Source organism: Mus caroli, unplaced genomic scaffold (genome assembly GCF_978045245.1).
Source record: "Mus caroli unplaced genomic scaffold, Mus_caroli_1 scaffold_14, whole genome shotgun sequence".
In the NCBI taxonomy this organism is placed as follows: domain Eukaryota; kingdom Metazoa; phylum Chordata; class Mammalia; order Rodentia; family Muridae; genus Mus; species Mus caroli.
Window position 1 is genome coordinate 68590494 of NW_028227269.1, and position 26085 is coordinate 68616578.

The following is a 26085-nucleotide window of genomic DNA, read 5'->3' on the forward strand; positions in this document are numbered from 1 at the left end:
CCAGGGCGCGGCTCCTCCTCCCGCCGCAGCCGAGGGAGGAGCGGGTAGCGGTTGAGAGTCGGCGGGTGCGAGCCCCCGCCAGGGAGATTTGAATTTGGGAACGCCCTGGCTCCGCGTGTCCGTCCTGCACCCAGAGGTCGCCTCGGTGTACCAGCTGGCACTGCCACCACGCGGTCCCTTGCCCACCACCTCCTTTTGCTCTCAAAGGCATCTACTAGTTCTTGGCGCTTGGCACAGGACCCACAACGTGAAGACCCCAGCTTGATGGACATAAGTGGAGGCGGGTACCTCTGTCATCTGCAGGTGACCTTGGGTTCCCCAGCTCCAGAGAGCCCTTTGAAGGTCATGGGAAAGGGCCCCAAGAAGCAAAGGACCCTGGAGAGCATTGAGCCCTCTGGACATCCCACCTTTTCTAGAAGCATCAGTAGCTGCCCACCTCATTCTCGTAGGTGCCCTGCCCCTTCTATAAACTTCGGAGAATGCAGTCAACCCTCTGTTACAGCCGCGCAGAACAGAAAGTCATTGGAATTGGTGGTCCTTCTGCCATCAAGGTTGCTGGGTGGGTCCCCATCCTGCTGCTTTCTCCCATGCCTGCTCTATATGCTACCCTCAAAAACAGTGCTAACTATATCTCAGTGTTCTTCCCTTTCCTATGCTTCCAAATACCAAGTAGCCAAACAGGATTGCAAATCCAGGCTAGAGGTGGAGGGAGGTATGGGCCCCGAGGCAACTTCTTTGCAGGATCCATGAGTAGCCCTTGTGGAAGGAAGGATATGTCTTGATTTATTACATCCACAAGTTATTTCCACAAGAACGCTGGGCAAAGCCCCCTTGCCACTGAGAGTTGTAGGCCGCAGAAAGGAAAATGGGAAGTTCAGGCTCCTGGAACCAACAGATGTGACCTCTTAGGTCAGTCTCCTTGAGGAGGTAGACACCATAGCATTTCGAAAGCAGGAAGCTGGAAGGCCCGGAAGCCAGAGTGTCACACAGAAAGCCCTTCAGAGACCGAGATTCAGAACATCACATATGTGTCTCAAACTGCCTAGAATTTAATGCTCACAAAGCAGGACCAGTGAGAGGGATTTTCCTGGAGCCCCCAGCTGACCAAGGCCTGCTTTATTATTTTCTGATTGTACTGTGTATAGTTCTGTAGAGTGGAAAACCCAAATAAAGCATTTAAAGGGTCTCTCCATATTGTTTCTTACAATTTACAGGAATCCAGTTATCTCAAAATGTCAAATATCAAAACCAGTTATTAAAAAAAAAGTCCAAACCTTTCTCCAATACAGAGCATCTGGGAGAATAAGAAAGACGCATTTTTTTCATGCTCTAACACAGAAACATACAAACGTTTGTAAGCACAGCTATTCAGTATTATAACGCCATTCATCCACCCTCTACCAGGATACTTACAGAGATGTCATGAAGAAGAGAATGATGTTCCGTGGGCACTCAAACCACCGACAGCCTCGGAGGGGAAGAGTGAGGAAGCAGCTTCCTTGTTCTGCCCAGATTCTGCCATGTCAGATCTGTCATGCTGAGGCTCTCTCCATTCGCTCAGTCCTTTAACCACCAAGAACCCTTGAGGATGAGGTAGTTAGTGCCTTAGTTCGGAAGCTGTGATCCTTGGGGCAAGGGAAATTGGATTTGATTTCACTACTTGTGGAGGAAGCTCAGATTGCTAGGGATGGTGTAATTAGAAAAACTGGTTTTTTGAAAGGATGGGAAGGGTGGAGTTAGGGTTGGGATTGCCTCCAGTCCCACCACAGGGAAGCAAACAGCAGGGAGCCAGGCAGTTCGCTGTTGGGTGCTGCAGGGCGGTACAGGCTTGGTGAGAGCAAGTCTGAGGTTTTTTTTTGTTTGTTTGTTTGTTTGTTTGTTTTTGGAGACAAGGTTTCTCTGTGTATCCCTGCTGGTCCCGGAACTCTGTAAACCAGGCTGGTCTCAACTCAGAGATCCACTTGCCTCTGCCTCCCAAGTGCTGGAATTAAAGGCGTGAGACACTAGAGCCCTGTCTGAGGCAGGTTCTTTAATACAATGTGCCTGCATGTTTAGGCTGCTCAGGGCCAGGCAGGTCTTAGTCCTTCGAAACCAAGACTTCTCTCAGAATCAGCCTACGGCTTGGCCGAAGTAGTTTTAATTCCACTGTACATATGATATAAAGAAAAATGAAAAGAAATGTGAGCCTTTGCCTAGTGGTAGTACCTATTGCAAGCCAATTTTCACCTTTTATTTGTTGTAGTTTATCTGCTTTTGATTTTTAAAATAACTTATTGGTAGTGCAGAGCTGTTTCGCCTGCACACATGTCTGTGTAAAGGTGTCAGATCTTAGAGTCACACACAGTTGTGAGCTGCCATGGAGGTGCTGGGGATTGAACCCTGGTCTTATGAAAGAGCAGGCAGTGCTCTTGTCTGCTGAGCCATCTCTCTAGCCCTCTGCTTCTGATTTTAACTTTCATTTTCCAGAACCTTGTTAAGGAGGCTGGGATCGCTCAAGTACTTGCTCCTGTTGTCTTTGTCGTTGTTTTCTGCTACAGAATAGGACTAGAGTTGTCAGGTGGTTAAGATTTTAAAGTTTACTGAAGCACAGACCTTGGGAGAGTATGTCATTCTATTTCCTCCTGGGGAAACTATTTGTTGTTGTTGTTGTTTGTTTGTTTGTTTGTTTTATTTGAGACAGGATCTCTCTACAAAGTCCTGGGTGTTCTGGAACTCACTCTGTAGGGTAGGCTGACCTCAAACTCATAGAGATCCGCCTGCTTCTGCCTTCTAGTGTTTAAAGGAGTACACCACCACACCTAGCTTTAATGTGTAGCCCAGGCTGGCCTTGAGCTCTTGATCCTCCTGCTTCCAAAATGGGTGGGAAACTATAACTGATCAGAGTCCGAACAGTTAAGAACTGGAGAAAGAAATGAGGGAAGTAGACATGGGGGTGGGATTGAGGGATGGAAAAGATAAAAGTAATCAGGGCTGGTTACTCCCGCCTTTAATCTCAGCACTTGGGAGGAAGAGGCAGAGGCAGGCGGATCTCTGTAAATTCAAGGCCAGCCTGGTCTACAGAGTGAGTTCTAGGACAGCCAGGGCTACACAGAGAAACTGTTTCCAAAACTTAGAAAGAAAGAAAGAAAAAAAGAGAGAGAGAGAGCTGGAGAAGGAGAGAGGAAGAGAGAGAGAGAGAGAGGAGGGAGGGAAAGAGGGAGGGAAGGACGAAGGAAGAAGGGAGGGAGATGTTTAGGAATGTACTTCGTTTGTTTGTTTGTTTGTTTGTTTGTTTGTTTGTTCTGGCTAGCAGAGGAACTGAGTGAAAGATGTCTGCTTTGACCCTGAGGAGACTGGGTACTGAAAGAAAGAGGGAGAAAAACAGCCTGTATCCCAGAGACACATGCCAGAGATGGGGAGCCTCAACAGCCAGGCAGGAAGAAAGAACACAAGCAGAGAGGAGGGAGTGGATGGAAGTGGCCTTTAGCCTTTGCCCCCGGGAACTCTCCTTAGGACTGGTTTGCTTTACTCTCCTCTGTGAGGTGAATGAGAGGAGAGGACGGCTCCACTCAGATTCTCAAAGTACCCTTGGTTGTCTTGGTCTTCCGAGGAAGTGTTCTCAGTTCTTACCCTGACAGAAGGAAAGATACCCATGTGGCTTGGGGGCAGCACTGGATCTGAATAAGTTGGGCAGCTTACACAGATCCTAGCACTGCAGAGGGCAAGGACACCATTAAGATATGTCTGCACGGAAACGGACCTCCCTCCACTGCTCCGCGCCTGTACCTCTGAATCTTCCTACAGCTTTCCTTTCCATCCAGATCATCAGTCCTGTAGCACAGCTGGTGCCTTTGCCTCTGTGATATGTTTTTTCTTTGGTGCAGAAGTTAAAGCACAGTGGGAATCAGTCCTCTAGCATGAGAGTCTTTGGGCTGAGCATCTAGGTACATTTCAGACACGTGGCCCTCACACTGAAAGGACGGCGCATATTCATGGTGGGGTAGGACTGGTTTTTATCACGGAACCATCCTGTTCCTTGAGTCAGGAATCTGGAAATGGTCTACCAGTCTAAAGTGCTGGGCACTGTGGCTTCAATCAAAGAAGAAGGAAATGGAATTTTAGTTTAAAAAGCTGTAATGTTTCTTCCGTAAGTACTTGACCAATGTGATGTGAAATCTCCATTTAAAATAAAAGAGCTTTGGATGGAAAAGGATGTTTTGCCAAATGGGACTACTTTTGAGTTTTTGTAAGAATTGGGGACCTACTTGAAACAGCTCTGTCCAGTAGAATTAAATGTAAGCCATACATGTAGCTCAAGCTTTTGCTGATGGCCATATTTTAAAATGTAAAATGAACACATAAAATAAAATTAATATATTATCTGATCCAATATGTCCCAAATATTATCTTTTCAACAATCAATCAGTATTAAAACCCAATAAGTTAGTTTGCATTTGATTTTGTGTGGTTCTTTGGCTCCTGCTGTGTAGTTTTACCTGTAGCTAAGCTCTCTTCAGGCTGGTCATATAGACTGATACCTACTGCTGGGCATCACAAAGTGGATGCAGCTGACACCAAGCCTGGGCCTGTCTCCGTAGCATATGCTCCCTGGGACTGGTTATAGATGACCCAAATAGCTACATTGAAATAATGCACGTTGTCAAAGTGATGATACTTAAGACTGGACACCTTCTAAACCCCTCAGTTCTTCAGAAGTATTTTTTAAACTAAAACTTCAGGAAAAAGGAGCCCACTGTACAGTGCTTTAATACCTAGAAATGACTATCTAGAAAACTGCTTACATTTGCCTCATTTATTCTTTGAATCTTCAGGGAGCCTAGCAGAGAGGACCAGAGACCAAGAAGGCAATGGCTGGCATATGCTGGTCCTCCAAGGAAGTGTGGGAGGGTGCTTCGGTCTCATCCATTCTCCATTCCACTCACATCAGCCCCTGCCAGCATCGTGAGGACCCATATTGTTTTCCATAACTAATCTCAAAGGCTTTTAAACAACCAGGTGGTCTTTCCTCGTACTCTTTCAACAGTTCAAACCCAAAGCAGGAAATGACATGACCGGTTATGAAAAGAGAAAATGAGACCAATAAGGAGATGTCATTGCTCCCAGCAATAAGGACGCTGGGACTTAATCTAAATAACGATGGCATCTTTGAAGGGTTTGATGGCAGTGCGACCAGCTGATACAGCACTACCGAGAGCAACCTGAGGACCTTTGGTTTGCATTTTGTTTTCAACTGGGACAGAAATGGCGTGGCTTCCTAAGGTTAGTTTAGACCTCAGCGAATCAAAGCTCCAAGGTTACAGGGATAATTCGCCTTTATGGCAGTGAACTCTGTGAGTCATATTCAGTCTACAGAAAGTTCTGACTCAGAGGCCGCTGTATGAGAGCCAAGGCCGAGGTACCCAGTGGCCATTCTCAGACGCTAATGAAAATGCACTTTGGTTCTTGATTGTTAAAGGGTCCTTGCTCCCACGCGATGTAGCCTATGTCTGGGTATCCCAAAGTGAAAACAAATACTGCAGAAGGAAAAAAAGACCAGAGAGAAAAAAAAAATTGTGTCTGTTTATGTGACTCTGATAAAAGGCTTGAAAATCAAGAACAGTGCGCATGCGCGCGTGCGTGCATGCATGCGTGTTATGTCTGTGATAGGTATGCTGGATAGCTCCCATTTGTTCAAGGGAACATCCTCTCTCTGCCCTTCTCCACCTGTCCGTTGCCCTAGGAGGGGAACCTTGATGAGCATGAACAGGTTCCCCCAAACCTGGAATCCTATGAGTTTCAGCTGATGGGGTCACTGACAAGCTTTAAAGGGAAGCAGAAGCACCCAGATACCTCCCTGTAGGCCTCCGTAGGTCTGCCTCAGAGACCAGCTCCTGTTACATAGCTGTGTCACCAGCTCCGTCCATCGCCAGCTCCGTCGCCAGCTCTGAAAGCCATGCTCTCTTCTTGCCAGTGAGGCCCAGGTAGACAATGGTTGTTAACGACGCTATAACCAGCGTTTAGGATAGTGCTTTCCTTGCTTCTCTGCCTCTGCACACACCATTGCAAACGGACCTTCTACTATTAACTAGCGATCCTGTAAATGCCTAGCTGGCGTTCTGTCTTTGTGTATGTGTATGTATGCCTTCATATGTGAGTGCATGTACATATGCACACGCGTGTGAGTGGAAAGGCTAGAAATCAATGTCAGGTGTCTTCCTCAATTGATCTCCAACTTACATTTGGAAACTGGGTCTCTCCCTGAGCATAAAAGTCATCCATTTAGCTTGGTGTCCTCGCCGTGAGCTGAGGGGTCCTTCTGCCAGTTTGCCCCATGCTTTTTATGTGGGTGTTTGGGGATCTGAACTCAGGTCCTCGTGTTTGGAGCATGTCTTTTACTGATCCATCTCCTCACCTCACCTTCTGAGTTCTGGATTGGTAAAGTCGGAATGTATACACCCCTTGCTTTGGAGAGCACTGCCCTCTATTTAATAGCGTGGTTCTCCCAGAATTGTTCCACTGCCCAGAATCATCTTAAGTCTGCTCCTTGACAGACTCTGAGGTGAGGCTTTGTACAGGTAAAGTTTTATTAAGGGTAATTAAGTGTGCCAAGAAGAAAGGGACAAGGTAGTGTGTTGTGTGGGTGGAACAAGACAGAGAGAGGAAGAAGCGGTCTCATAAGGGTATTACCTCAGGCAAAGGGCCAACCTCTGTAAAGAGGTAAAATGTCAGTAGTTGTCTTCTAAGGACAGCTGTAAAAAGCAATCCTCAAGGCCTGACACAGATGTGGACAAGAAGAACCTGCAAAAGGAGGTGCTAGGCAGCCCGTGGCTTGATGGTGTTTTAGGAGGGAAGAAACAGCAATGATCAACTGGCCTGAGGGTGGTGCTATTGGTGAAGAGGAAAAGGCCATCTCTGGGATAGGGTCTGCCAAAGCTCTGCTGATGAGCTGAATGGCATTCGCTCTCAGTGGATCCGGTGAATGTACTCGAAGCTCAGCAAACATCAACCGGGATCCACAGTGCTCTCAGAAGCAAAGGCATCTTTGTAGGGAATCTTGGCCAAGGATGCCTGTAGTAGTTCGGAGGTATGTATGCATGTGGCTGTTGGGGGCTGGGGAGTCTCAACACTTGCCATTTTCCTCTGAAGCATCTCACACTTGGAAATTTGTCATAGAAGCTTCTCTCATCTGCAGCTCAAACACTTTTCAGCAGGAATTTAGCTGAAGTTGAAATCACCATCTGGCATCTCAGATTGAACCAGGTTCTGTGCATGCCAAGAACTCCTTCTCTTGGCAATGACGATGACTGTGATCTTTCAGAAATGATTCTCGGGTTGGCATCTTGACTGAGCAGAGCAAGCAGCCTGTCTTGGAATTTTGGAAGAGATGTGCCAAGCACGTTGCTGTACCAGGAAGAAAAGTTGGACCTCGAATTCTGAAACTCCATAAACCATGAATTTTATAAATGGAGTTAAAACCATTGGGGTGAGGGTAAGGGGTTTCAGCAAAATGATCAGAAAACACAGATCATTGCACGAGGAGTATTTGATTTGAGTCAATAAGTGCTATGTAAGCCCTTATCAGCTGCAGAGCATAGTCTGACTGTGGTAGGGATATAGATGTCTAAGAAGTAGTCCTTCCTCCTCAGTGCTTCAACGTCCACAACAACCATGCTTGATCCAATGGTTCCCAGGCAGAATACAACAATGCCCAAGGCTGACGTTGCTCTGAGAACGGTTTGCCAGCAGGTCCAAGATATTTCTGCTCCTTCACACTCCTTCAAGGGATACCAATGGGCCAATGGGCATCTAGATAAAAGCAGGAAGTGCTTTTGGGGGAGGGGCAATCTCTAGCCAGTGGCTGCTCAGTAAGGGAGTATGAGAGCTCAGGGCTTGTCATGAAGAAGGACAAATGCATACACAGAGAGTCCTAATAGAAGGCCACTGAGATCCTTACTCTCTTGGGACTTGGAGTAAAATCTCTCCCCTTGTTTAGAGTCTTTCCCTCCTCATACCACCCACACTCGCTGGTCTCTTCTGGGAGCCTTCCATTCCCCGCATACACTCTTCTAAGAGTATGATTCCAACCTTGACCTAAGACAGAAACACAAGATTTGAATAGAATAAGAAGTAAGTACTTCTGCCTGGAGATCCATGACCAGAGGGGATATGTGAACAGAGCCTTGAAAAGCACTTTTGGATTCTGCCAGATGGATGACCCAAGAAGCGTCTTGATGAATCTGGAGAAGATGCCTCTGTGGAGGAACAATCTTGGGGAGTGGCAGGTGGGGCTGCTGAAGAGAGATCTGAGCATCAGTTCAAAGAATAGGCTTTACAAAAATTAGTAATCGTGAGCTATTGTAGCTACTCTGTCCCTTTCTCTGTCTGTCTGTCTCTCCCTCACTCCCCCCCCCCTCTTTCTCAAATAGAAGCTATAAAAGACAGGCTAAAGAGCTAGGGGACAATGGCAAAAGTCAATAGAGTCCATTACAATATTCCAGAAGAATACAGCGAGGGACTGATTCAGGATCCTGGACATGAAAATAAAAAATAAATGACCATCCTTCACACTGAATACTTGAGCTTGGTAGGTAAGTGGCTGAGGCGGGGGGTTGGGGGTGGGGAGGGGGGTGCAGGGGGGTGCGTGGGAGGGGGGAGAATGAAGAATATCCCGAGTGGCAAAAGGTTTGGAGTTGGATTAAAAATAAAAAGACTGGTGTTGACAAAGAGATGGGATCCAAGGGAAAGCCAGAGGGGAAAGTCCAAAGGTTCATTTCCATATATGTTGAAATTGAGGCAGACACCTTAAAAAATTCTCCCAAACTCAAAGAAATTTGAATAAAATATAAAAACAACCTGAAAATGAATAACAAACAAATAAAACAAATTTGGAGGTATTAGAGAACTATAAAGTTCTAGTTCAAGGTTATACCAAATGCCTTAAAAAGAAACACAAATTTAGCTGCCTGGAGCTCAGTGGCACTTGCCACCAAACCTAATGACCTGAGTTCAATCCCTGAGACCCACATGGTAGAGGAAGATAATCAACTCCTGAAAGTTGTTTTCTGACCTCCATGTGTATACCCAGGCAGATACTCCAGCAGAAATAAATAGATTTAATATATATTTTTAATCAGCTGCTTAGCCTGGGGCAACCTGAGTTGGACCCAAGAGCCCATATAAACACACCAAGTACAGTGGTGTACAATTACTGTCCCAGTGCTAGAGAGGTGGAAACAGGACCAGCTGATGTCTAAGCTAATTAGGTACTCTCCAGCGCAATGTGAGACCCTGTATCAAAGGAGGTGGGTGGTGATCCCAAAGATGAAATCGAAGGTTGTTCTGTAGGCTCCATATGGAGCAGAATGGACACATAACACCACCCCCAACGCCCCACCCCTGTGAACATGCTCACACACAGCACAGCTGTCTGGATAGAATTTAAAACAACAGAATCAACAGCAGAAAACTTGAATATCCTTTATGAATAAGGACAGTACAATTTTACATCCACACCAGCAAAAGAGTGATGCTTTCATATTACCTCAGATGTGTTTGCTCTGGTGCAGGGTCTGCAAGGGCTAATGACTGGATCTGATCCCTCAAATCTATGTGGCTGCTGGAATAATCCTGGGGAGCAGAGGCCTGTGATAATGGGACTGAAAGCAAGAAGGAAAATAGTGCTTTTAATGTTCATTGCCTATTATCTAGCTAATGCAACAAGCGGCTTGCAAAGAGGATGTTGGAGCAACAGTCCCATCAACTGACCGAGGCCATTTCCTGGTCCTTAATTACTGCCTTTATTTACTTATGACCTTGAATTGCTTTTAAGAAAATAAATCAATATGCCCATGAAGAAGTTTGGCATCCCTTCACTGCACTGACATTTCAAAGAGTACCCAATTAGAAGAAAAAGCACAAGTCCAAATTAAAAAAAAAAAAAAGACACATTTTTATATGAGACACATTGTTTCAAAACTCAAGAGGGCAGCCAGAGCTTTGCTGGGTTACAATGTTACATTTCAACTTTTCTCTTTGAGCCTCAGAAACTCTGACCATTCCTATCTTAAGTGACACTTAGGTTGTAGTAACAAAGTTGCTCCTGCACATGTGGAGGAAGAGAAGGTGGGAAAAAGGAAAAGGAAGAAGAAGGCATTAGCATTTTCCCTTCTTTCCTTGTCTCTGAGCCACTCCCTCGGAAAGTGCTGAGAGCAACTGAACTAGAAGTTAAAGACACCAGAACCATGCGTAAGCGACACATGCATGGGTACTACACAGTACTGCACATGCATGCAAAAGTCAGCTGATAGTGACTACTCACACCTGTTCTCTGTATGTATAAAGTGTATCAGACTCACTAGTGCTAAGCATATCCATAAGGCTGCCTCCACTTGAAATCCAGCTTATTACCTATGTACTTTTGGTTAAATGATTTAAGTTTTGTGTCCTCTTCATCTAGCAAACACAGATATCAATACATGTCTTACAGTTGTTTGGCTTAATAGAGTTAATGCACCGAGAACTTAACAATAGGCTCAGGTGTACAGAGACAACAACTGATCTCCGCCATTACTATTTCCTATCATGCCCAGGAATAACAAGATGAAATGGTCTAAAATTTCAGCCTTAGAGGTGGAGACAGACAGGTTCACAGATAAGGAAAATAAAGAGGGAAATGGTCACCAATTTTTAGGTATAAAGGGGGGGGGCGGTTCACAGCGAAGGGAGTGGTGGATTCTTTTGGTCAACTCTTTTGAGATGGATGTAATATCAACCCAAAGCAGTTTCTAATTTCCCTGACCCTTAGGTAAATGATCCTTCCTTATTAAATGCCAGCTTTGCTCTTTTTATTTGTCCCTAGTTAGTCCCCTGTGAATAACTGCATAAGCATGAATGCAAGGTTTCCTGAAGGGACACTTGGGCTCCTTGTTGTTTATACTCTGAACAAAGGATCTGTCCAGAAGGGGTGAAAACAGGCTGTGTATTCCAGACTTTCTATGGTCTGTGTTCTCCTGTGCCTCCTCCCTTCTCCCCCTCTCCTCCCTCTCTCTTTTCCTTCCTCCTTTCCTGTCTCCCTCCCATTTTTTCTTCATAAGACCTCCCTTTTCCAGGTAGACTAGCCTCAAACTCTCTATGTAGCCTAGGCTGGCCTTGACCTTTCGAGCCTCCCATGTAAAAGCCTAGAATCACAGACATGTGCACAGCACAGCGCCTTATTTCCTATGGAAGCCAGAATTGCTACCGGGTGTGGTGGTACAGACCTGTACTCCTAGCTCTTGGGAGATGGAGGTATGAGGATATCAAGTTCAAGACCAGGCTGGTTCACTTAGTGAGACTGTGTCTCAATAAAGCCAAGAGGTTGAGTTTATCTAGCAGGCACAAGACAGTGGGCTTAATCTGCAAAAGTAAAACTAAGAGCAAGTCACAATGGCAGGGTTGGTTGTACAGAGGGGAAATAGGCCTTTCCTAGTGCCAGAAGGTGTCCTTACTCCCTGGACCAGTGACTGACTCAACCATGGACAGATAGCTTAATTCTGGCCTATGGGCCCAAGGTGACATAAGCTGGGACCCTGGGAAAGACTTTCTCACTAATATAACTAATGAAAGGGGGAAGGGAGCTACTGTTCTTCTTTGGTGTTGTGTGATATTTGAAGGTACATGTGACATCTGACCATGAATAAGATCTGCAACCACAACCGAGATACTGCTGGTAGCAGAAGAACAGCAAAGTAGAAATACAGAGCCAGGATGAAGTGCTGAAGATCACTTGGAGACACCGAGCTTCCTAGCTTGGACTCCATCTGCCTCTAGACTTCTGTTGAAGGAAAAACAACCCTTTAGTGCCATTAGACAAGTTTCTATTTTTCATCAATTCTTCCTTCTGGTACCTTCTCTTATTATTCCCCAACATCTGGGACACTTCCCTTCAGGAAGAGTGTATGTGCTTGTAAGACCAGACATGACCATGTGACTTATTTTTCCAATGAAATGTGAGTTGCATGACAGAAATTTCCAGGCAAAAATGTCTAAGAGCGAACTGTGGTTTGTGCCCCTCCATTCTCTCTGTTCCTATGTCTCAGGAGTCTTTAGAGGTGACAGCCTGGTTCTTCAGAGCCATAAGGAACAGGGCATTCCCATCTCTTCCATGGGCTTGAAACAGGCAAGGAAATGCCAGTTATTTCAAATTTCTGACATGGACTGTTTTTGCTGTTGTTATCACAGAGAATTCTATTCTGTTTTGACTGGTGGTGTCTTAAACTCTGTGGTGCCTAACAGCCATGGAGCCCAATTAAAAATTCAAGATGCAGAGCCTTGCCTGTTAAGCTGGGTGAGTGAGGCAGATTACTGTTCTCTGAGCATAACAGCCATTACCTTCATCAGAGCATCTGTGACTGCTTGCAGGAGACCCTTAAGATCAGGCTTGTTGACTGTAGACATTCTTTCATATAAGAGGTAAGGTCATGGCTCTATGCCTCCCAGCTGGCTTGCGTTACTCTGCCCTGATTGCACATGACCTCACTGTATCTGAAGATGCTCAGGGTTTATAGACCCAGAAAGGCTAACTGAAGTGGGGGCTTATCTATGAGGTCTAGGGAAGTTATCATCCACATTGCAGATGAGACTTTTTGATGGTGTGGCTACTTTCGGGTCACCCACCCTCCAGTAATTAACACCTCAGCCATGTGCAATAAATAAAACTGATCAGCACAATGTTTTCCCAAGTTAAATTTTGATGGCATCAAACTGGTTTGTTCTTGGTACCCTAATCTGAAACAGGAGATATCTGTTGTCTTTTGCCTGGGGGAATGTTCACACCACAGTGGGGAACCACAGGGGATAGAACCTGGACATTTACTGCTGAGGGCAGAATCCCACCGGCCATATCACACACTTATTGCCAAGTGAAAGGAGCCTTGGTCCAGCCAGGAATTTAATCCAAATAAAGCTTTGGAGAGTCCTCACTTCAATGCATTATTCAGAGTAAATTAATCACAAGTTATTAAATGTCTCTTTAGCATCTGACACTCATCTCGCCACTTTGTCCCATCAAGCCTTTTGAGTGACCTTACTTTGCACTCCCTTAGCAACCTACTCCCAGCCACGGAGATTGACAACATCTCAGTGGACCAATAGCTGATGATTTGCCTTGTAAGTACAATGTGTTGGCTATGCGAATGGGCAAAAGATGCGGAGAAGGAATGCTTATGTGGTAATCACTCTATAGCAGGCTTATTCTAAGCCCTTTGTATTTAGCCATTTCCTTATTCTTCTCCTGAGAGGCAGAATGTTTATTGACTCCCCTTTACAGGTGAGGAAGCAACACACAGAGTATCACGCCCAACTAAAATATGGTGACAATTCCATCTCAGCCTTCAAAGATGCATTCTACCTGGGACACTTAGCTTAGAAGTGGAGGCTGTTCCTAGAGTGGTTCTTGGTGCAGATGTTCTGGAGGAGCAGGGGATGGAGGTCAGGAGCCCAGGGAAATGTCTTTTCACTTTAATTCCCTCTGGGTGTGTTTTCACAGATTGCAAAGTGTGTCCACATGCTGATTTTCTCAACCATCGCCAGTGCTGAGGACAGTCCTGTTCCCTGGCTGTGACAAGTGAAGCAAGTGAGTTATATGCAGACCCTAGGATTGAGCTTAGCCCTGATCATCATCCTTCCAGTGTCCCTGGGACTCCTGCAGACCCTCAGAGGGTATAGGAGTCGTGGCCATGCGATGTGCCATGCGTGAATATAAAGTGAGGTTCTTGACGAATCTATAGTTTGGGACAGTGCCTGGTCTAGAAAAGGCTGGCTAGAGGACAGGGCACCGGAATGATGGGCTTGGTGGCTCAGTGGGCCATTCGGACCAAATGTCATTTAAGAGGGTTGGAGGCATTTTTCTGAGGCACAAATGTACTGATGTTTATATGAGCGAGAGGTGAGAAGAAGGGCTTCGGTCTAAAATAGCTTAGGAAAGGAGAGAATAGGGGGCGGGATATGAAGTAATTTTCCAACCATTCCAGTGTGATGTGTCATCAAAATATGATATCTCTCCACTGTGGCCACTGCCAACACCTGCCTAAGGACAACATCATATCCCTGAGGCCAGCATTACGTCTCTAAGGCCAGCATTATGTCTCTAAGGCCAGCATCATGTCCCTCCTAGATCCCACTGTCAGTTCTTCATTCTGCTGCTTCCATTCTTGGTCCTGTCTTCCTTTCTTGGTTCTGTCTTCCTTTCTTGGTCCTGTCTTCCTTTCTTGGTCCTGTGCATTCTCTATCTTCATACTTAACACAGAAAACTTCTGGTCACCAACGACAAACTCTTTAATGCCAGCTTAATTCAGTCCTAGCATTAATGTCAGTCAGAAAAGGCTGCAACATTTTTGTGTGTGTGTGTGTTTGCTTTGTTTTTTGAGACTGGGTTTACATGTGTAGCCCTGGCTATCCTGAAACTTACTCTGTAGACCAGAATAGCCTCAAACTCAGAGATCCACCTACCCTTGCCACTTGAGTCCTGGGACTAACAGTGTGCATCGCTACTACCCAGCGAGACCACCACTACCCAGCAAGACCTCCACATTTTAATGCTCACTCCTTTAAGACCAGCCTCCACTTCAGATGTCAATCACTAGTTGGCCTTCCTCAACTTACACGCAGCTTCTGTCTAATATGACTATAAATCAGGTGTTTCCATGACCCCTTTCTCAAGTTCAATCACTTGCTGGCATGGCTCACAGAACTCAGGCGATATTTTGTGTACATTGGCAGATTTGCAAAAGGACGTGTTCTCTGAATGTTGTATATGACTCGGAGATGCTTATGGAGGCCAGCACACATCATGATATGATGATTAAGCCCATACCAGCCCCTCTCTGCATCTCAGTGTGTAGGATTGGAGCTGAGAAGCTCAAGCTTCTAATAGTGATTTGGTGTTTCTGTTGGCCAGCTCCTACCTAGGAGCCCACCCTGTCACCTCATTCTAACACAGGATGCTTCCCACCATGCAACAAATGCTAAGGGTTTTGGGGTGTTGCTTCAGAAACCAGGATAAAGGACTGGGTATTAGATCTGAGGTTGGCCCAGGAGTCCATCCTTAGAGGATTACAAAGCGAAGTGATTTATGTTGGTTGTCAACTTGACAGATTCTAAACTCATCTGCAAATTGGCCTCCAGCAATGCCTGCAAGGGGTTATCTTGCTGTGTTAGTTAAGGTAGGAAGACATCCCTCTGTAGGTAGAACCATTCGCTAGCTGGGATCCTGGACTGTATAAGTGAGCTGGACAGCAGTAGGCAGTCACTGCCCTCTGTTCCTGATTTGTATATGAGGTGTGTTCAGCTGCTTCAAACTCTAGCTGACTTGACAGCCTCCGCCACACCCTTGATCTAGAATGATCTTTCTATGTTAGGTTGCTTCTGTCGGGGTGTTTTATCAGCTCACGGGGGGTGGGGGGGATACAAATTGGTTCCAAGAAGTGGAGTTGTTGCTATAATAAACCTGACCAAGTGGTTGTTAGGCCCTTGGAACTGGTTTGCAGGAAGAATGTGGAAGAGTTTGAAACTTTGGCTTGGAGAACCCTTGAGTGCTGTAAGTAAAGCCGAGTGGGCCATCGTGGTGGGAGATTAGAAGACAAGACGCTGAGACAAACATGGGTGCTGTGCACTCCTCACGGGGTTCAAAGAGGAAGAAGTCCACCAGAAGTCAGGCTGGAGACAATGGATGCTCCACAGACCTGATGTTCTTCTGCTCGAGCTCTGAGAACCTGAGTGAAGTTGAACGTAAACAGAATGGACTAGTCTGTCGGGCAAAGGGAGGGCTTATGAGCAAGCTTAGTTTCCCACAAGGTGAATGCAGGCAGCCAAGTGGCTGAACTTTTTTAAGGAGATTAGCACTGGTGAGGAAGAGCTTATTGTGAGGCATCCTGAGACACGAGGAAAGGTACCCCTAGGGCAGACCTCGCTCACCAATGGTTCCAACTTGTGAAGGGACAAAACCTGAACTGAGAATACAGCTGGCGGCTGAGGATGCCCCCTGTCTCTTAAAAGCGACCACCCGGGAGAATGTTTCTCTGGGGTCAGCACCTAGAAACTGTGGTTCAAGAGATCCAGGCTTCATCCTGAGCTGGCAGCAAACTTGACACCTCTTTCCGGGCCCTCCTGGTTCCACAGGCATGAAAGCTGTGGAACTGAGAGAGTCATGAAGTCTTGCTCCCATGGTTTCGGAGAGAAGCCGAGGCCAGGCAGTGTGTGGTTCCTGTGGAGTCTTTGGAAGGAGGCTCTGAGGGACTATGAGATAATGCTGTGGAAGTGAAGCCTAAATCAAAATGAAGACTTTGGGATATTGGAGATCCCTGAATTTTAGGACATCTACTTAGAAGAGCTGCAGGCATGGAGCAGAGCGTGTCCAGGAGAGGACCTGTGGATGCTGTAGACCACAGAGCTGGTGGATTGGAGCTACCAAGCCCATGGGAGTTTAACTGTTTATACTGTGAGTTCCAGATATTGGACATGGCTGGAGGAATTCGGATTCATCCTGCTGAGTTTTGATCTGGCTTCAGTCAGATCAGTCCCCGCTATTTCCTGACCCTTCCTTTTTGCCATAAGGTAGCTTAATCTCTGTTATTATAGGCTAGAAGCATGGAACTTTGGGTTTTTTTTTTTATTATTATTATTTTATAGAGTTTTTCAATGCTGGACTGAATGCATTTGATAAGATGGTCATGAACCCGTGGGAACGAGAGGTGAAAGGTTATGGCTTAGAAGAAACGTGTTTGAGTGATAACAAAGGGTTAGTGCTTCTACTTGACAGACCCCGAGGGATGGCCTCTGAGCACAACTGTGGGAGAAAACCTTGACTGTGTTCTCTGAGACTGGAAGACTCCCCCTGTAGGTGGCTCTCTTCCTAGCTGAGCTCCTGAAGTGTGTAAGTAGAGAAAAGGAACCCAGCCTCAGCACAAGGGAAACCCTCCTGTTGCCCTCTGGTTTTCATCAGGGCTGTGTAGTGACTGGCTGTTTCCACCTCATGTCACCTTGACTTTCTCACCGCGGTGCTTCGACTGTTAGCAGGCGTAGTCTCTCCCCCTCCCCTCCCCCCCTCCCCCCTTCCCTTAAATTGCTTTTGTCAGGGTATTTTTGTCACAACAGCAGGAAGAAACTAAGAGTTTCCTCCACGTTCTCCATGCTAGGAACCAGAAACAGAGAAAACAACTATTCTCATCATGTTACCACGGCCAGTCTCCTGCCTCATCACAGACAGGGAGGTTTTCCTTCCAATGCGGTCCGTTCTTTTGACCAAGGCTCCTGCTTGTCACTGCATAACCGAGTCCAGCCTAACTCCCTGGATTGTGTTTCTCTCTACACTCCAGTCCACTTTCTCCGACACTCTGGTCGTACCCATCTTTGTGCTGGGAGAACACGCCAGGCTCCACGGGTATTACTGAGAGCTTTATGCTTGGCAGTGCCTTTGGGGTCTCCTCTCCCATGCCCTCCTCACAGTGCTGATTTTCATGAAAACACAACCTTTTCTAATTCCCCGACCTGGACCCAGGCTCCCTGTGATTCCCTTTCCTGGCCACTATCAGGTCAAGCAGCAAATCTCATTTCACTTGCTGCTGTCTGAAAGTGTCTCATTTGCTCACTGGCTGCTCTGAGCTGTGGTCTGAAGCCAGTGTCCCTCCCTGCCTTGGATGGGCCTCAACTATCTTTTTTTGTCTGCTGTACCCAGCACTGAGATCAAATCCCAGTTCAAGGAGAATCCATAATTAAGAAAGAGTAGCGGGGCAGTGGTGGCACACACCTTTAATCCCAGCACTTGGGAGGCAGAGGCAGGCGGATTTCTTAGTTCGAGGCCAGCCTGGTCTACAAAGTGAGTTCCAGGACAGCCAGGGCTACACAGAGAAACCCTGTCTCGAAAAGCCACCACCACCACCACCACCACCAAAAACAAATTAAGAAAGAGTAGTAATTTTTGTTTTATTTCCATCAATAATCTATTTCAAATAATTTTTTATATGTTCCAGTAGAAGAGTAAGAAAGAGGAAATATTAATTTTATTTTTATTCAATCCAACATTAATGTATTCTTTGGATGTTAACAACCCAACAGTGATATTTGAACATACTTTCATAAATTTAATCTACCCCTTGAGAAGCTCAAATTACATCTGGTTTAGAATAAATTAGCTTCACATAGAAAATGAAAAAGTCAAGAGCCACTATTGATAGGTTCTTATTTTTAATTATTACAAAAGAACAAGCTTTAAATATTACAAAAAATATAAAGAATAAGCTATATTAAATTGTGTACAATAGCACTCAAATAAGACCTCAAAAATCTAACTTTTTCATGGATTGCTTTGAAATATTTAATGGAATGCAATGTCTCATTGGAGCTTAACAAGATATTAATATTGAACTTGAGTATTGATTACACTCGCCTACTTGCTTTAGTTCTGGATTCAATTCAACATTTTTACACCTAGAGATTTGCAATGGAAAGCCCTCTGGGGTATAATCACTCTCAAGTCCACATGTGACTAAATTTGGTCCCATTCGCTGATTGTGTAAAAGGCCCTTCCTGGCAAATAAATATTAATTCTGGCTGCTTCTGAAATAAGAGGCCTCAGGGCACCTCATCTTCTTCCATTTTTAGGCGCCGCAGCGAGATGCTTTAACACTTGGGTGGAAGTGTTTTTAAAAGAGCTGTGAAGATTTGGAAGAGATTTTATTTTTAATATCCCAGACTGCATCCTCTGCCTTCGGTTGGCTTTGTTGCGGGTGCTCCATCTGTCTTGGAGATGCGGAAACGGAAAGGGCAAAATGGCTTCTGTCGATTTAAAAGCGCCTTAAAAAAAAAAAAAAAAATCAATTCAAACAGAGGATCGAGTGCTCGGATTCCTTTACTCCTGACTTCCAGAGCAGGGCCCAGGTGCCTGTCAATCTGCCAAACCAGCTGCAGCGGCTCCAGAAGCTTCTGCGGTCGCCTCCCACCTCTGTCCCCTCCTCCCCTCCAAGGCAGAGGAAGGGGGTGGTGCTTAAGTTCCTCCTGCTCTTTAGCCCCGCAGGTGAAATGCACAGATGAGTTCCTTCCTTATAAATTTCCTCAAAGGATGTGGTAGTCAGTTCATCTGCAGGCTACACTTAGTCTGGGATTTCTGATAGCTTTCTTCACTGTTTCAGACTACGCATTTAAATAGTGTTTTTTTCTCTCCCTATCTCTTGTACTGAAGAGTGAAAGAGCCTGAAATCTCACCCCTCGCTGGACATTACATCCCATTTCAAGCTCTCGTTATCTTTTTCTTTTAAGCTGCTGGGTAATACCCAGGAGATGTATTCGTTGATTATATTTGTAACTGGATCACTTCATAGGCGGGGTATCTGGTAGAGCTAAGGGCTTCTTCCCACTCTTCCATTGCTTAATGTTTGTTTATATGTATTTATTGAGTATTTTGTAGCCTTAGAACATGAACTGCCAAAGATAAAAGATATTTTATAATGGATGTACCACAGAACCCGGATAGAGATGGTTCAGTATTATCTCAAAATAGATCTTAAAATCTGGACCCATAAAGTGACTCTGTGTGTGTGTGTGTGCACGCGCACGCGTGCCTGTGTGCAGTGGAGCACATATGAAAGTCAGGGGCAGATTTCAGGGGTTGGTTCTCTTTTTCCACAAGAGTTCAGAGGATTGAACTCTGATCAGGCTTGTATGGCAAAACCTTTTACCTACTAAGCCATCTTGCCCACCCTGTTTTGGCTTTTGTGAAATATGTAGCCCAGACTTGCCTAGAGCTTGCAATCCTGCTGCCCCTGTCTCCCACGTACTGGGATTACAAATTGTACATTTGTTGTGGTTTTAATACGAGATACCCTCAGTCACATGTTGAATGCTTGGCACTAGCTGGTGATGCTACTTTTGGTGGTGTTGGGAACTTTCGGAGGTGAGGTCTAGCTGGAGGAAAGAGGTCATTATGGCTTCTCCATGTCAGGGATCCATGACTCCAGCTGCATATATAGCAGGGGATGGCCTTGTCGGCCATCAATGGGAGGAGAGGCCCTCGTGAAGGCTCAATGCCCCACTGTAGGGGAATGTCAGGGTAGGGAGGCAGGAGTGAGTGGGTGGGAGATCACCCTCATAGAAGCAGGAGGAGGGGGAATTGGATAGGCGGATTGGGGGATGGGTGGAAGCAGAAAAGAGGATAACATTTGAAATATAATAAAATATCCAATAATAAAAAAAGACTTCTCCATTTCGAGTTATGCTTGGTCCTTGGTGCCTTCTTTTTTTCCTGCTTCCTGCCTATGATGTCAGTCTCTCACCGTGCTCTCTAACAAGTTAATAAAATCACTGGTGATGATCCTAAGCCACCATTTTCCCTTCTTTTGTTTTTATTTTTTATATTTGATGACAAAAATGTACATGATAAATATAGGAAATCAGCACTGAAGGAGGGTGGTTGCAGCGACTCTGAACAAGCCTGAGCTGGTTCAGAAGCCTGTGCGGCTGGGCTTCATACAAGTTTGGAAAACTTTGAATTCTAATTATTCTGGTGAAGCCTAGAAGACAGTGGGTAGAGAAAGCCTAGAACACTGAGCGGCAGGAGCCTAGGACACTGTGAGTGGTGGTTGCTTAGAACATCGTGAGTGGCAGAAGCCTAGAACACTGTGATGGTTTGTATATTCTTGGACTAGGAAATGGCACCATTTGGAGGTGTGGCTTTGTCAGAATAGGTGTGACCTGGTTGGAATAGGTGTGTCACTGTGGGTGTGGGCATAAAATATTCACCCTACTTGCCTGGAAGTCAGTAGCAGCCTTTGGAGAAAGACGTAGAACTCTAAGCTCTGCCTGCACCATGCCTGCCTGGATACTGCCATGCTCCCACCTTGATGATAATGGATTGAACCTCTGAACCTGTAAGCCAGCCCCAATGAAATGTTGTTTTTATAAGACTTGCCTTGGCCATGGTGTCTGTTCACAGCAGTAAAACCCTGACTAATAAAAACACTATGAGTGGTGGAAGCCTAGAACACTGTCAGTAGTGGAAGCCAAGGACACTGTGAATGGGAAGCCTAGAACACTGTGTGAGTGGCTGAAGCTTAGAACACCATGAGTGGCAGAAGCCTAGAACACTTTAAGGAATGTAATGATAATGTCAACAGGAGCTTAATGTACCACAATGCCATTAGACACAGTGACAATACCAATAATTTTATCACCTTGATGCTAGAGGCAGAAAGATCAGGAGTTCAAGGCCATTCTCAGGTACATAGTGAGTTTTAAGCCAGTATAGGATACTAGAGACCCTGTCTAAAGATGCAATACTCAAACCAACACCTGGATGCATGCAGGAATGCATGCATACATGCATGCATATGCACACACACACACATACACACATACACACATACACACACACACACTACTACTACCACCACCACCATCACCACCACAACCAACAAGAACAACTCAAGAAGTTTCAGATGGAAACAAGGACTGTCTTGGGAATCAGAGACCGTTCATGTCATATTATAACGAAGAATTTGTCTACCTTTTGTCCATGTCCAAAAGCTGTGGAAGGCTGAGTTTAAACAAGGTGGTAGTTGAAGAAATTTCAACATTGCTCATATTCAGGCAATGGCCTGGTTATTACGGACTGCTATCGGCCAAGTTTACATTGAGACTAGGCAAAAATAATTAGGGAGAAAAAACTTAAGTAACTTGTAGTTAGTTAAGAAACATGCAAAGTAAGCCGGGTGTGGTGGTGCACGCCTTTAATCCCCAGCACTTGGGAGGCAGAGGCAGGTGGATTTCTGAGTTCGAGGCCAGCCTGGTCTACAAAGTGAGTTCCAGGATAGCCAGGGCTATACAGAGAAACCCTGTCTCAAAAACCAAAAAAAAAAAAAAAAAAAAAAAAAAAAAAAAAAAGAAAGAAAGAAAGGAAGAAAGAAAAGAAAAGAAAAGGAAAGAAAAGAAAAGAAAAGAAAAGAAAAGAAAAGAAAAGAAAAGAAAAAAGAAACATGCAAAGTGGAAAGCTGCAGCTAAGGAAGGCGCCTGACTTCTGAAGAGATTGGGGCCACTAAGAATAGCAAAGCATTTTCTATCATTCTGATAGGAAAGGCACCTTGAGGGCATGCCAGAAACTGGCAGACCCATCCTTAGCAGGCTCAAGGGCGTGAAAGGGTAAACTCAACTGAAAAGAAAACTCAACTTGAGACGCAAAAGCCTCTGGAGTGCCTTGGTCCCACAGAGAACTGTCTGAAAGCTGTCTCCCAGGATTCACTTCACCGAGCTGCAGGGGCACTCGGAGACCAACACGGCTGCCCAAGCGGCTGCGGACTTTGAGCACTGCCCAGGTGTTGATGGTGTTGATGGTTTTGCAGTCGTGCAGAGCACCAAGAATCACAGGCTAAAGAGGCATCCGCTCAGATTTCAGGAGAGAGCCGGAAGGTCAGGGTATGACAAGGTCAGAATCTTCGCAGGTAGCACCCGAAAGGGAGCTGTGTGCACTTTTGAAGGTGATATCTGGGCTGCGACAGAGATGCTAGGATGCTGGAGTTCCTGAGAACGAGGAACAGCTGTCCAGAAAAGCTATAGTCAACAAGAAGCCAGGCCAAGAGGGAGGTCACGTGGGCTGCAACCAATAAGATCATATAAAAGGGACTGCCCAAGTTTGTTTGAGCTGACAACATGCCAGATGCTATACATGGGGCTGTAAGATTTACTGTTTGCCCCCATTGGGTTGCAGCTTCACTTTTTGATCTGACCACTCTTTCTCTTCTTCTCCCTTATAGATTGGGAATCCTTACTAGGTATTGTCTTCTGTTAGAAGTACAGGACTTCTATGCTAGGGCCTAGCAAACACAGAAGTGGATGCTCACAGTCAGCTATTAGATGGATCACAGGGTCCCCAATGGAGGAGCTAGAGAAAGTACCAAGGAGCTAAAGGGATCTGCAGTCCTATAGGTGGGACAACAATATGAACTAACCAGTACCCCCTGGAGCTCGTGTCTCTAGCTGCATATGAATCAGAAGATGGCCTAGTCGGCCATCAGTGGAAAGAGAGGCCCATTGATCGTGCAAACTTTATATGCCTCAGTACAGGGGAACGACAGGGCCAAGAAGTGGGAGTGGGTGGGTGGGGGAGTGAGTGGGGGAGCGTGTGGGGGACTTTTGGGATAGCATTGGAAATGTAAATGAAATATATACCCAATTTAAAAAAAAATAAAATAAAATAGTCATTTAAAAAAATAAAAAATTTAAAAAAAAAAGAAGTACAGGACTTGATGACTTGGCAGGGGCTTTACCTTGAGTCTCAAAGATTTCAACTTAATACTTTTAAATAGTGCTCAAACTGTTCATTTTGGGGACTTTTAGAAATGGGCTATGTGCATTTTGCATTGCAAGATGGTGATGTGTCTCCAGGGGCCAGAGGCAGGATATTATGGTTTGACTGTGAGATCTCATCTCCAGGCTTGTCTGCTGAATGCTTAGTGCCCAGCTATTGTTAGAGCTGTTTTAGGAGGTAGTGGAAACACTGGGGCCTGGCAGGAGGAGGAGGTAGGTCACCAGGTACACACCTGGTCCCTAGTGCTCGACAGACAACCTGGAACCATGAATTAAAATGAATCTTCCTTTCCTTTGTTTACGCCAGCTGTCCTATCGCAGCAGTGAAACAAAAGCTAGCTAACATAGAATTTCATTGCAAAGGATCCCTGAGACGGAACCAGACCTTCGTGATGTAAGACTGACAGCTCTTACCTTTATGAACCCCCTGGGTGGAGGTGATGCCAGTATCCCGGTTTGTAGCTTTCTGTTTTAGAGTCACCCTAAAGAGCGCATTTCTGATGAGACGTGAGCGGTGGAGAAGGTGAGATTTGAAAACCATGTGAGTGACCGGGCTTCCGTTTGCAGTTTGATCTGATAAACCTACACATTGGAACCCACGACACACAGTATCAGATTTTCTCACTTCCCAGACCTCGTCCTAGACTCCACACACTTGCCACCCATCTCCCCTATCTGGTTACAAGGCATTGTCAGTGCCCAGAACGCCCTCACCTCTGGAACCTTGAACTTTGAAATTCCACCCTGCCCTGGGCTTCATATCCATCTCCACTCCTGTGTGTCACCTCTCCCGGCTCCAATCGTCCTAGGGTGCCATCAGTTCTGCCCGTCTCAGAGCCCCAGATGCTCTTGTCCCTCAGAACACATTCACCACCAGGAACTACGTCCTTGCCCCTGTCTCAACACATTCTCATCTTGGGTCCAGCCATCTGTCTGTTCTCATTGGTCCTTACATTAGGGGTGGGTGTATCACACAATCCTGCAGTTGGCTGCTAGTTCACATTACAAATCTCAGGTCTTGGCTGGACACTCAAGACCACCTGAACACACTCACTGTCCCAGTCAGCTCTGAACAGTCACCCTGAGCTGACCCACGAGGGATAACAAAGCACCCACAAGCTGTGTTATCAAGATGTCTGCAGAAGTTCATTTCTCCTTTAGTGACTGCGACGTGTGTTTCCTCCTTTTATTTTCGCTTTCCTTTTCAGCTTCTTAAACAGATGACTTCTTGTGAGACGGCGCATTAAAGAGCTTAAGAAAACATCAAGGTTTACCACATCCTTATCGTGTACTGGTGCTGTTCTCCGGGCTAAGCATACAGTGGAGAACAGCCAAGCAGCCCCAGTCTCACGCAAGGGACAGAGAACAGGAAACCTGGCCAAATAGACACAATTAGCTTTACAACCACAGGTTCAATCAAGGGTCTTGTTTGAAACAGATAGGTCTAAGGGTTTTGTATGTGCTGAATTGGAAATACAGACACGTACAAATATATATATATATATATATATATATATATATTGCATATTTTTGTATATGTATATATGTATACACATACACACACACACACATATATATATATATACTTTGTTGTTGATATTCTATAGAAACTATAACACAACACCTATCTGCATACACACTTACATTGTATTATAAGGTACAATTTAAAGTATGAAGTGGGGATGTTTGTAGGTTTGCATACAACTGATATTAATTTGATATAAGGGGGCTCAAGCATCTGCAGAATCTTGTCTCCATGGGAACCAATCTCTGTGTTTCCCTAGGGACAACTGCACTGTGTCATAAGGCGAGGAGCCTATATATATATATATATATATATATATATATATATATATATATGTGTGTGTGTGTGTGTGTGTGTGTCTGGGGCACAGTGGAGGCAGGGGGTTGATGTGGAGAGTGTTCCAGGGGCATGCTGGAGGCAGACAGCCTGGGTTCAAATCCCAGGTCTCACACTACATTTCTGACGATGGGCAAGTTACCTAACTTTAAAATGAGAATTCTTATAACATTGAATATCATAGGATTTAATGTTTGTTCTCTTGTGTTGCCTTGACCATATATATGCTAGACATCAGGTAATGGAGAGAGGTTGGTTTGACTTGTGATTCTAGTAGCTGCAAAGTCTAAGTAGTCAAACAGCATAGTGTCATGAACTCTAGCAAGGGTCCTTACGGGGCCACACAGTGCAGTGGAGATGTAGTAAGGAAGGCTGCTGTACTCTGAAGGCTCAGTCACGCAGACGGGCAGGAGTCAGGAAACTAGCTTTCCACGACAGCTTCCTGTTGCAGAAAGGAGTCCAGTCCTGTGAGAACTGAATTAATCCCTGCTGAGGATGGAGGACTTGACCTTTCCAGATCACCACCTAATGGCTTCGCTGCCTCTCAATACTACTACATTGTTGACCAAGTATGTCGTACACACACCTTTGGCAGGCAAGTGGAACCCAAACCACAGAAGGATTAAATGCCTGCGTTCATACAGGGAGTTTCCCCTGGTAGGCCCTGTGTAATTACCAGATCCATCATTTTAAATCCTGGGTTTTATCATGGCCACCCATGCCCTAGAGGCAGAAGAGGATTTTCCGTGAAGGTAAAGGCTCAGGCTTGCTTGTTTTTTTCCAGCCCTGAGAGACTCTAACAACGCGTTATCATGGTGTACGGTGAGTCCTGAGTTACGGTTGCCTATGATACTGTCTTTTTACCTGCACTGGCTAACACGGAGGTGAACAAAGGCCCTTGGGGAGCTAGTTAAAAG

The 26085-nt window shown here is 45.5% G+C and overlaps 1 protein-coding gene and 1 long non-coding RNA gene across 2 annotated transcripts in view; one reads left to right on the forward strand and one right to left on the reverse strand.

The window, feature by feature from the left end:
• Positions 1–1525, reverse strand: part of Nin (ninein) — a 102421-nt gene extending 100896 nt beyond the window's left edge. The window contains exon 1 of the mRNA XM_085830408.1: positions 1414–1525. The gene's annotated coding sequence lies outside the window, so the exon portion shown is untranslated. The remainder of the gene's footprint in view (positions 1–1413) is intronic.
• LOC147001253 (uncharacterized) lies at positions 44–4347 on the forward strand. The gene is made up of 3 exons (XR_015045229.1): positions 44–303; positions 1405–1593; positions 3290–4347. It is a non-coding gene; the product is annotated as an uncharacterized LOC147001253 (long non-coding RNA).
• The last annotated feature ends 21738 nt before the right edge of the window (positions 4348–26085 follow it).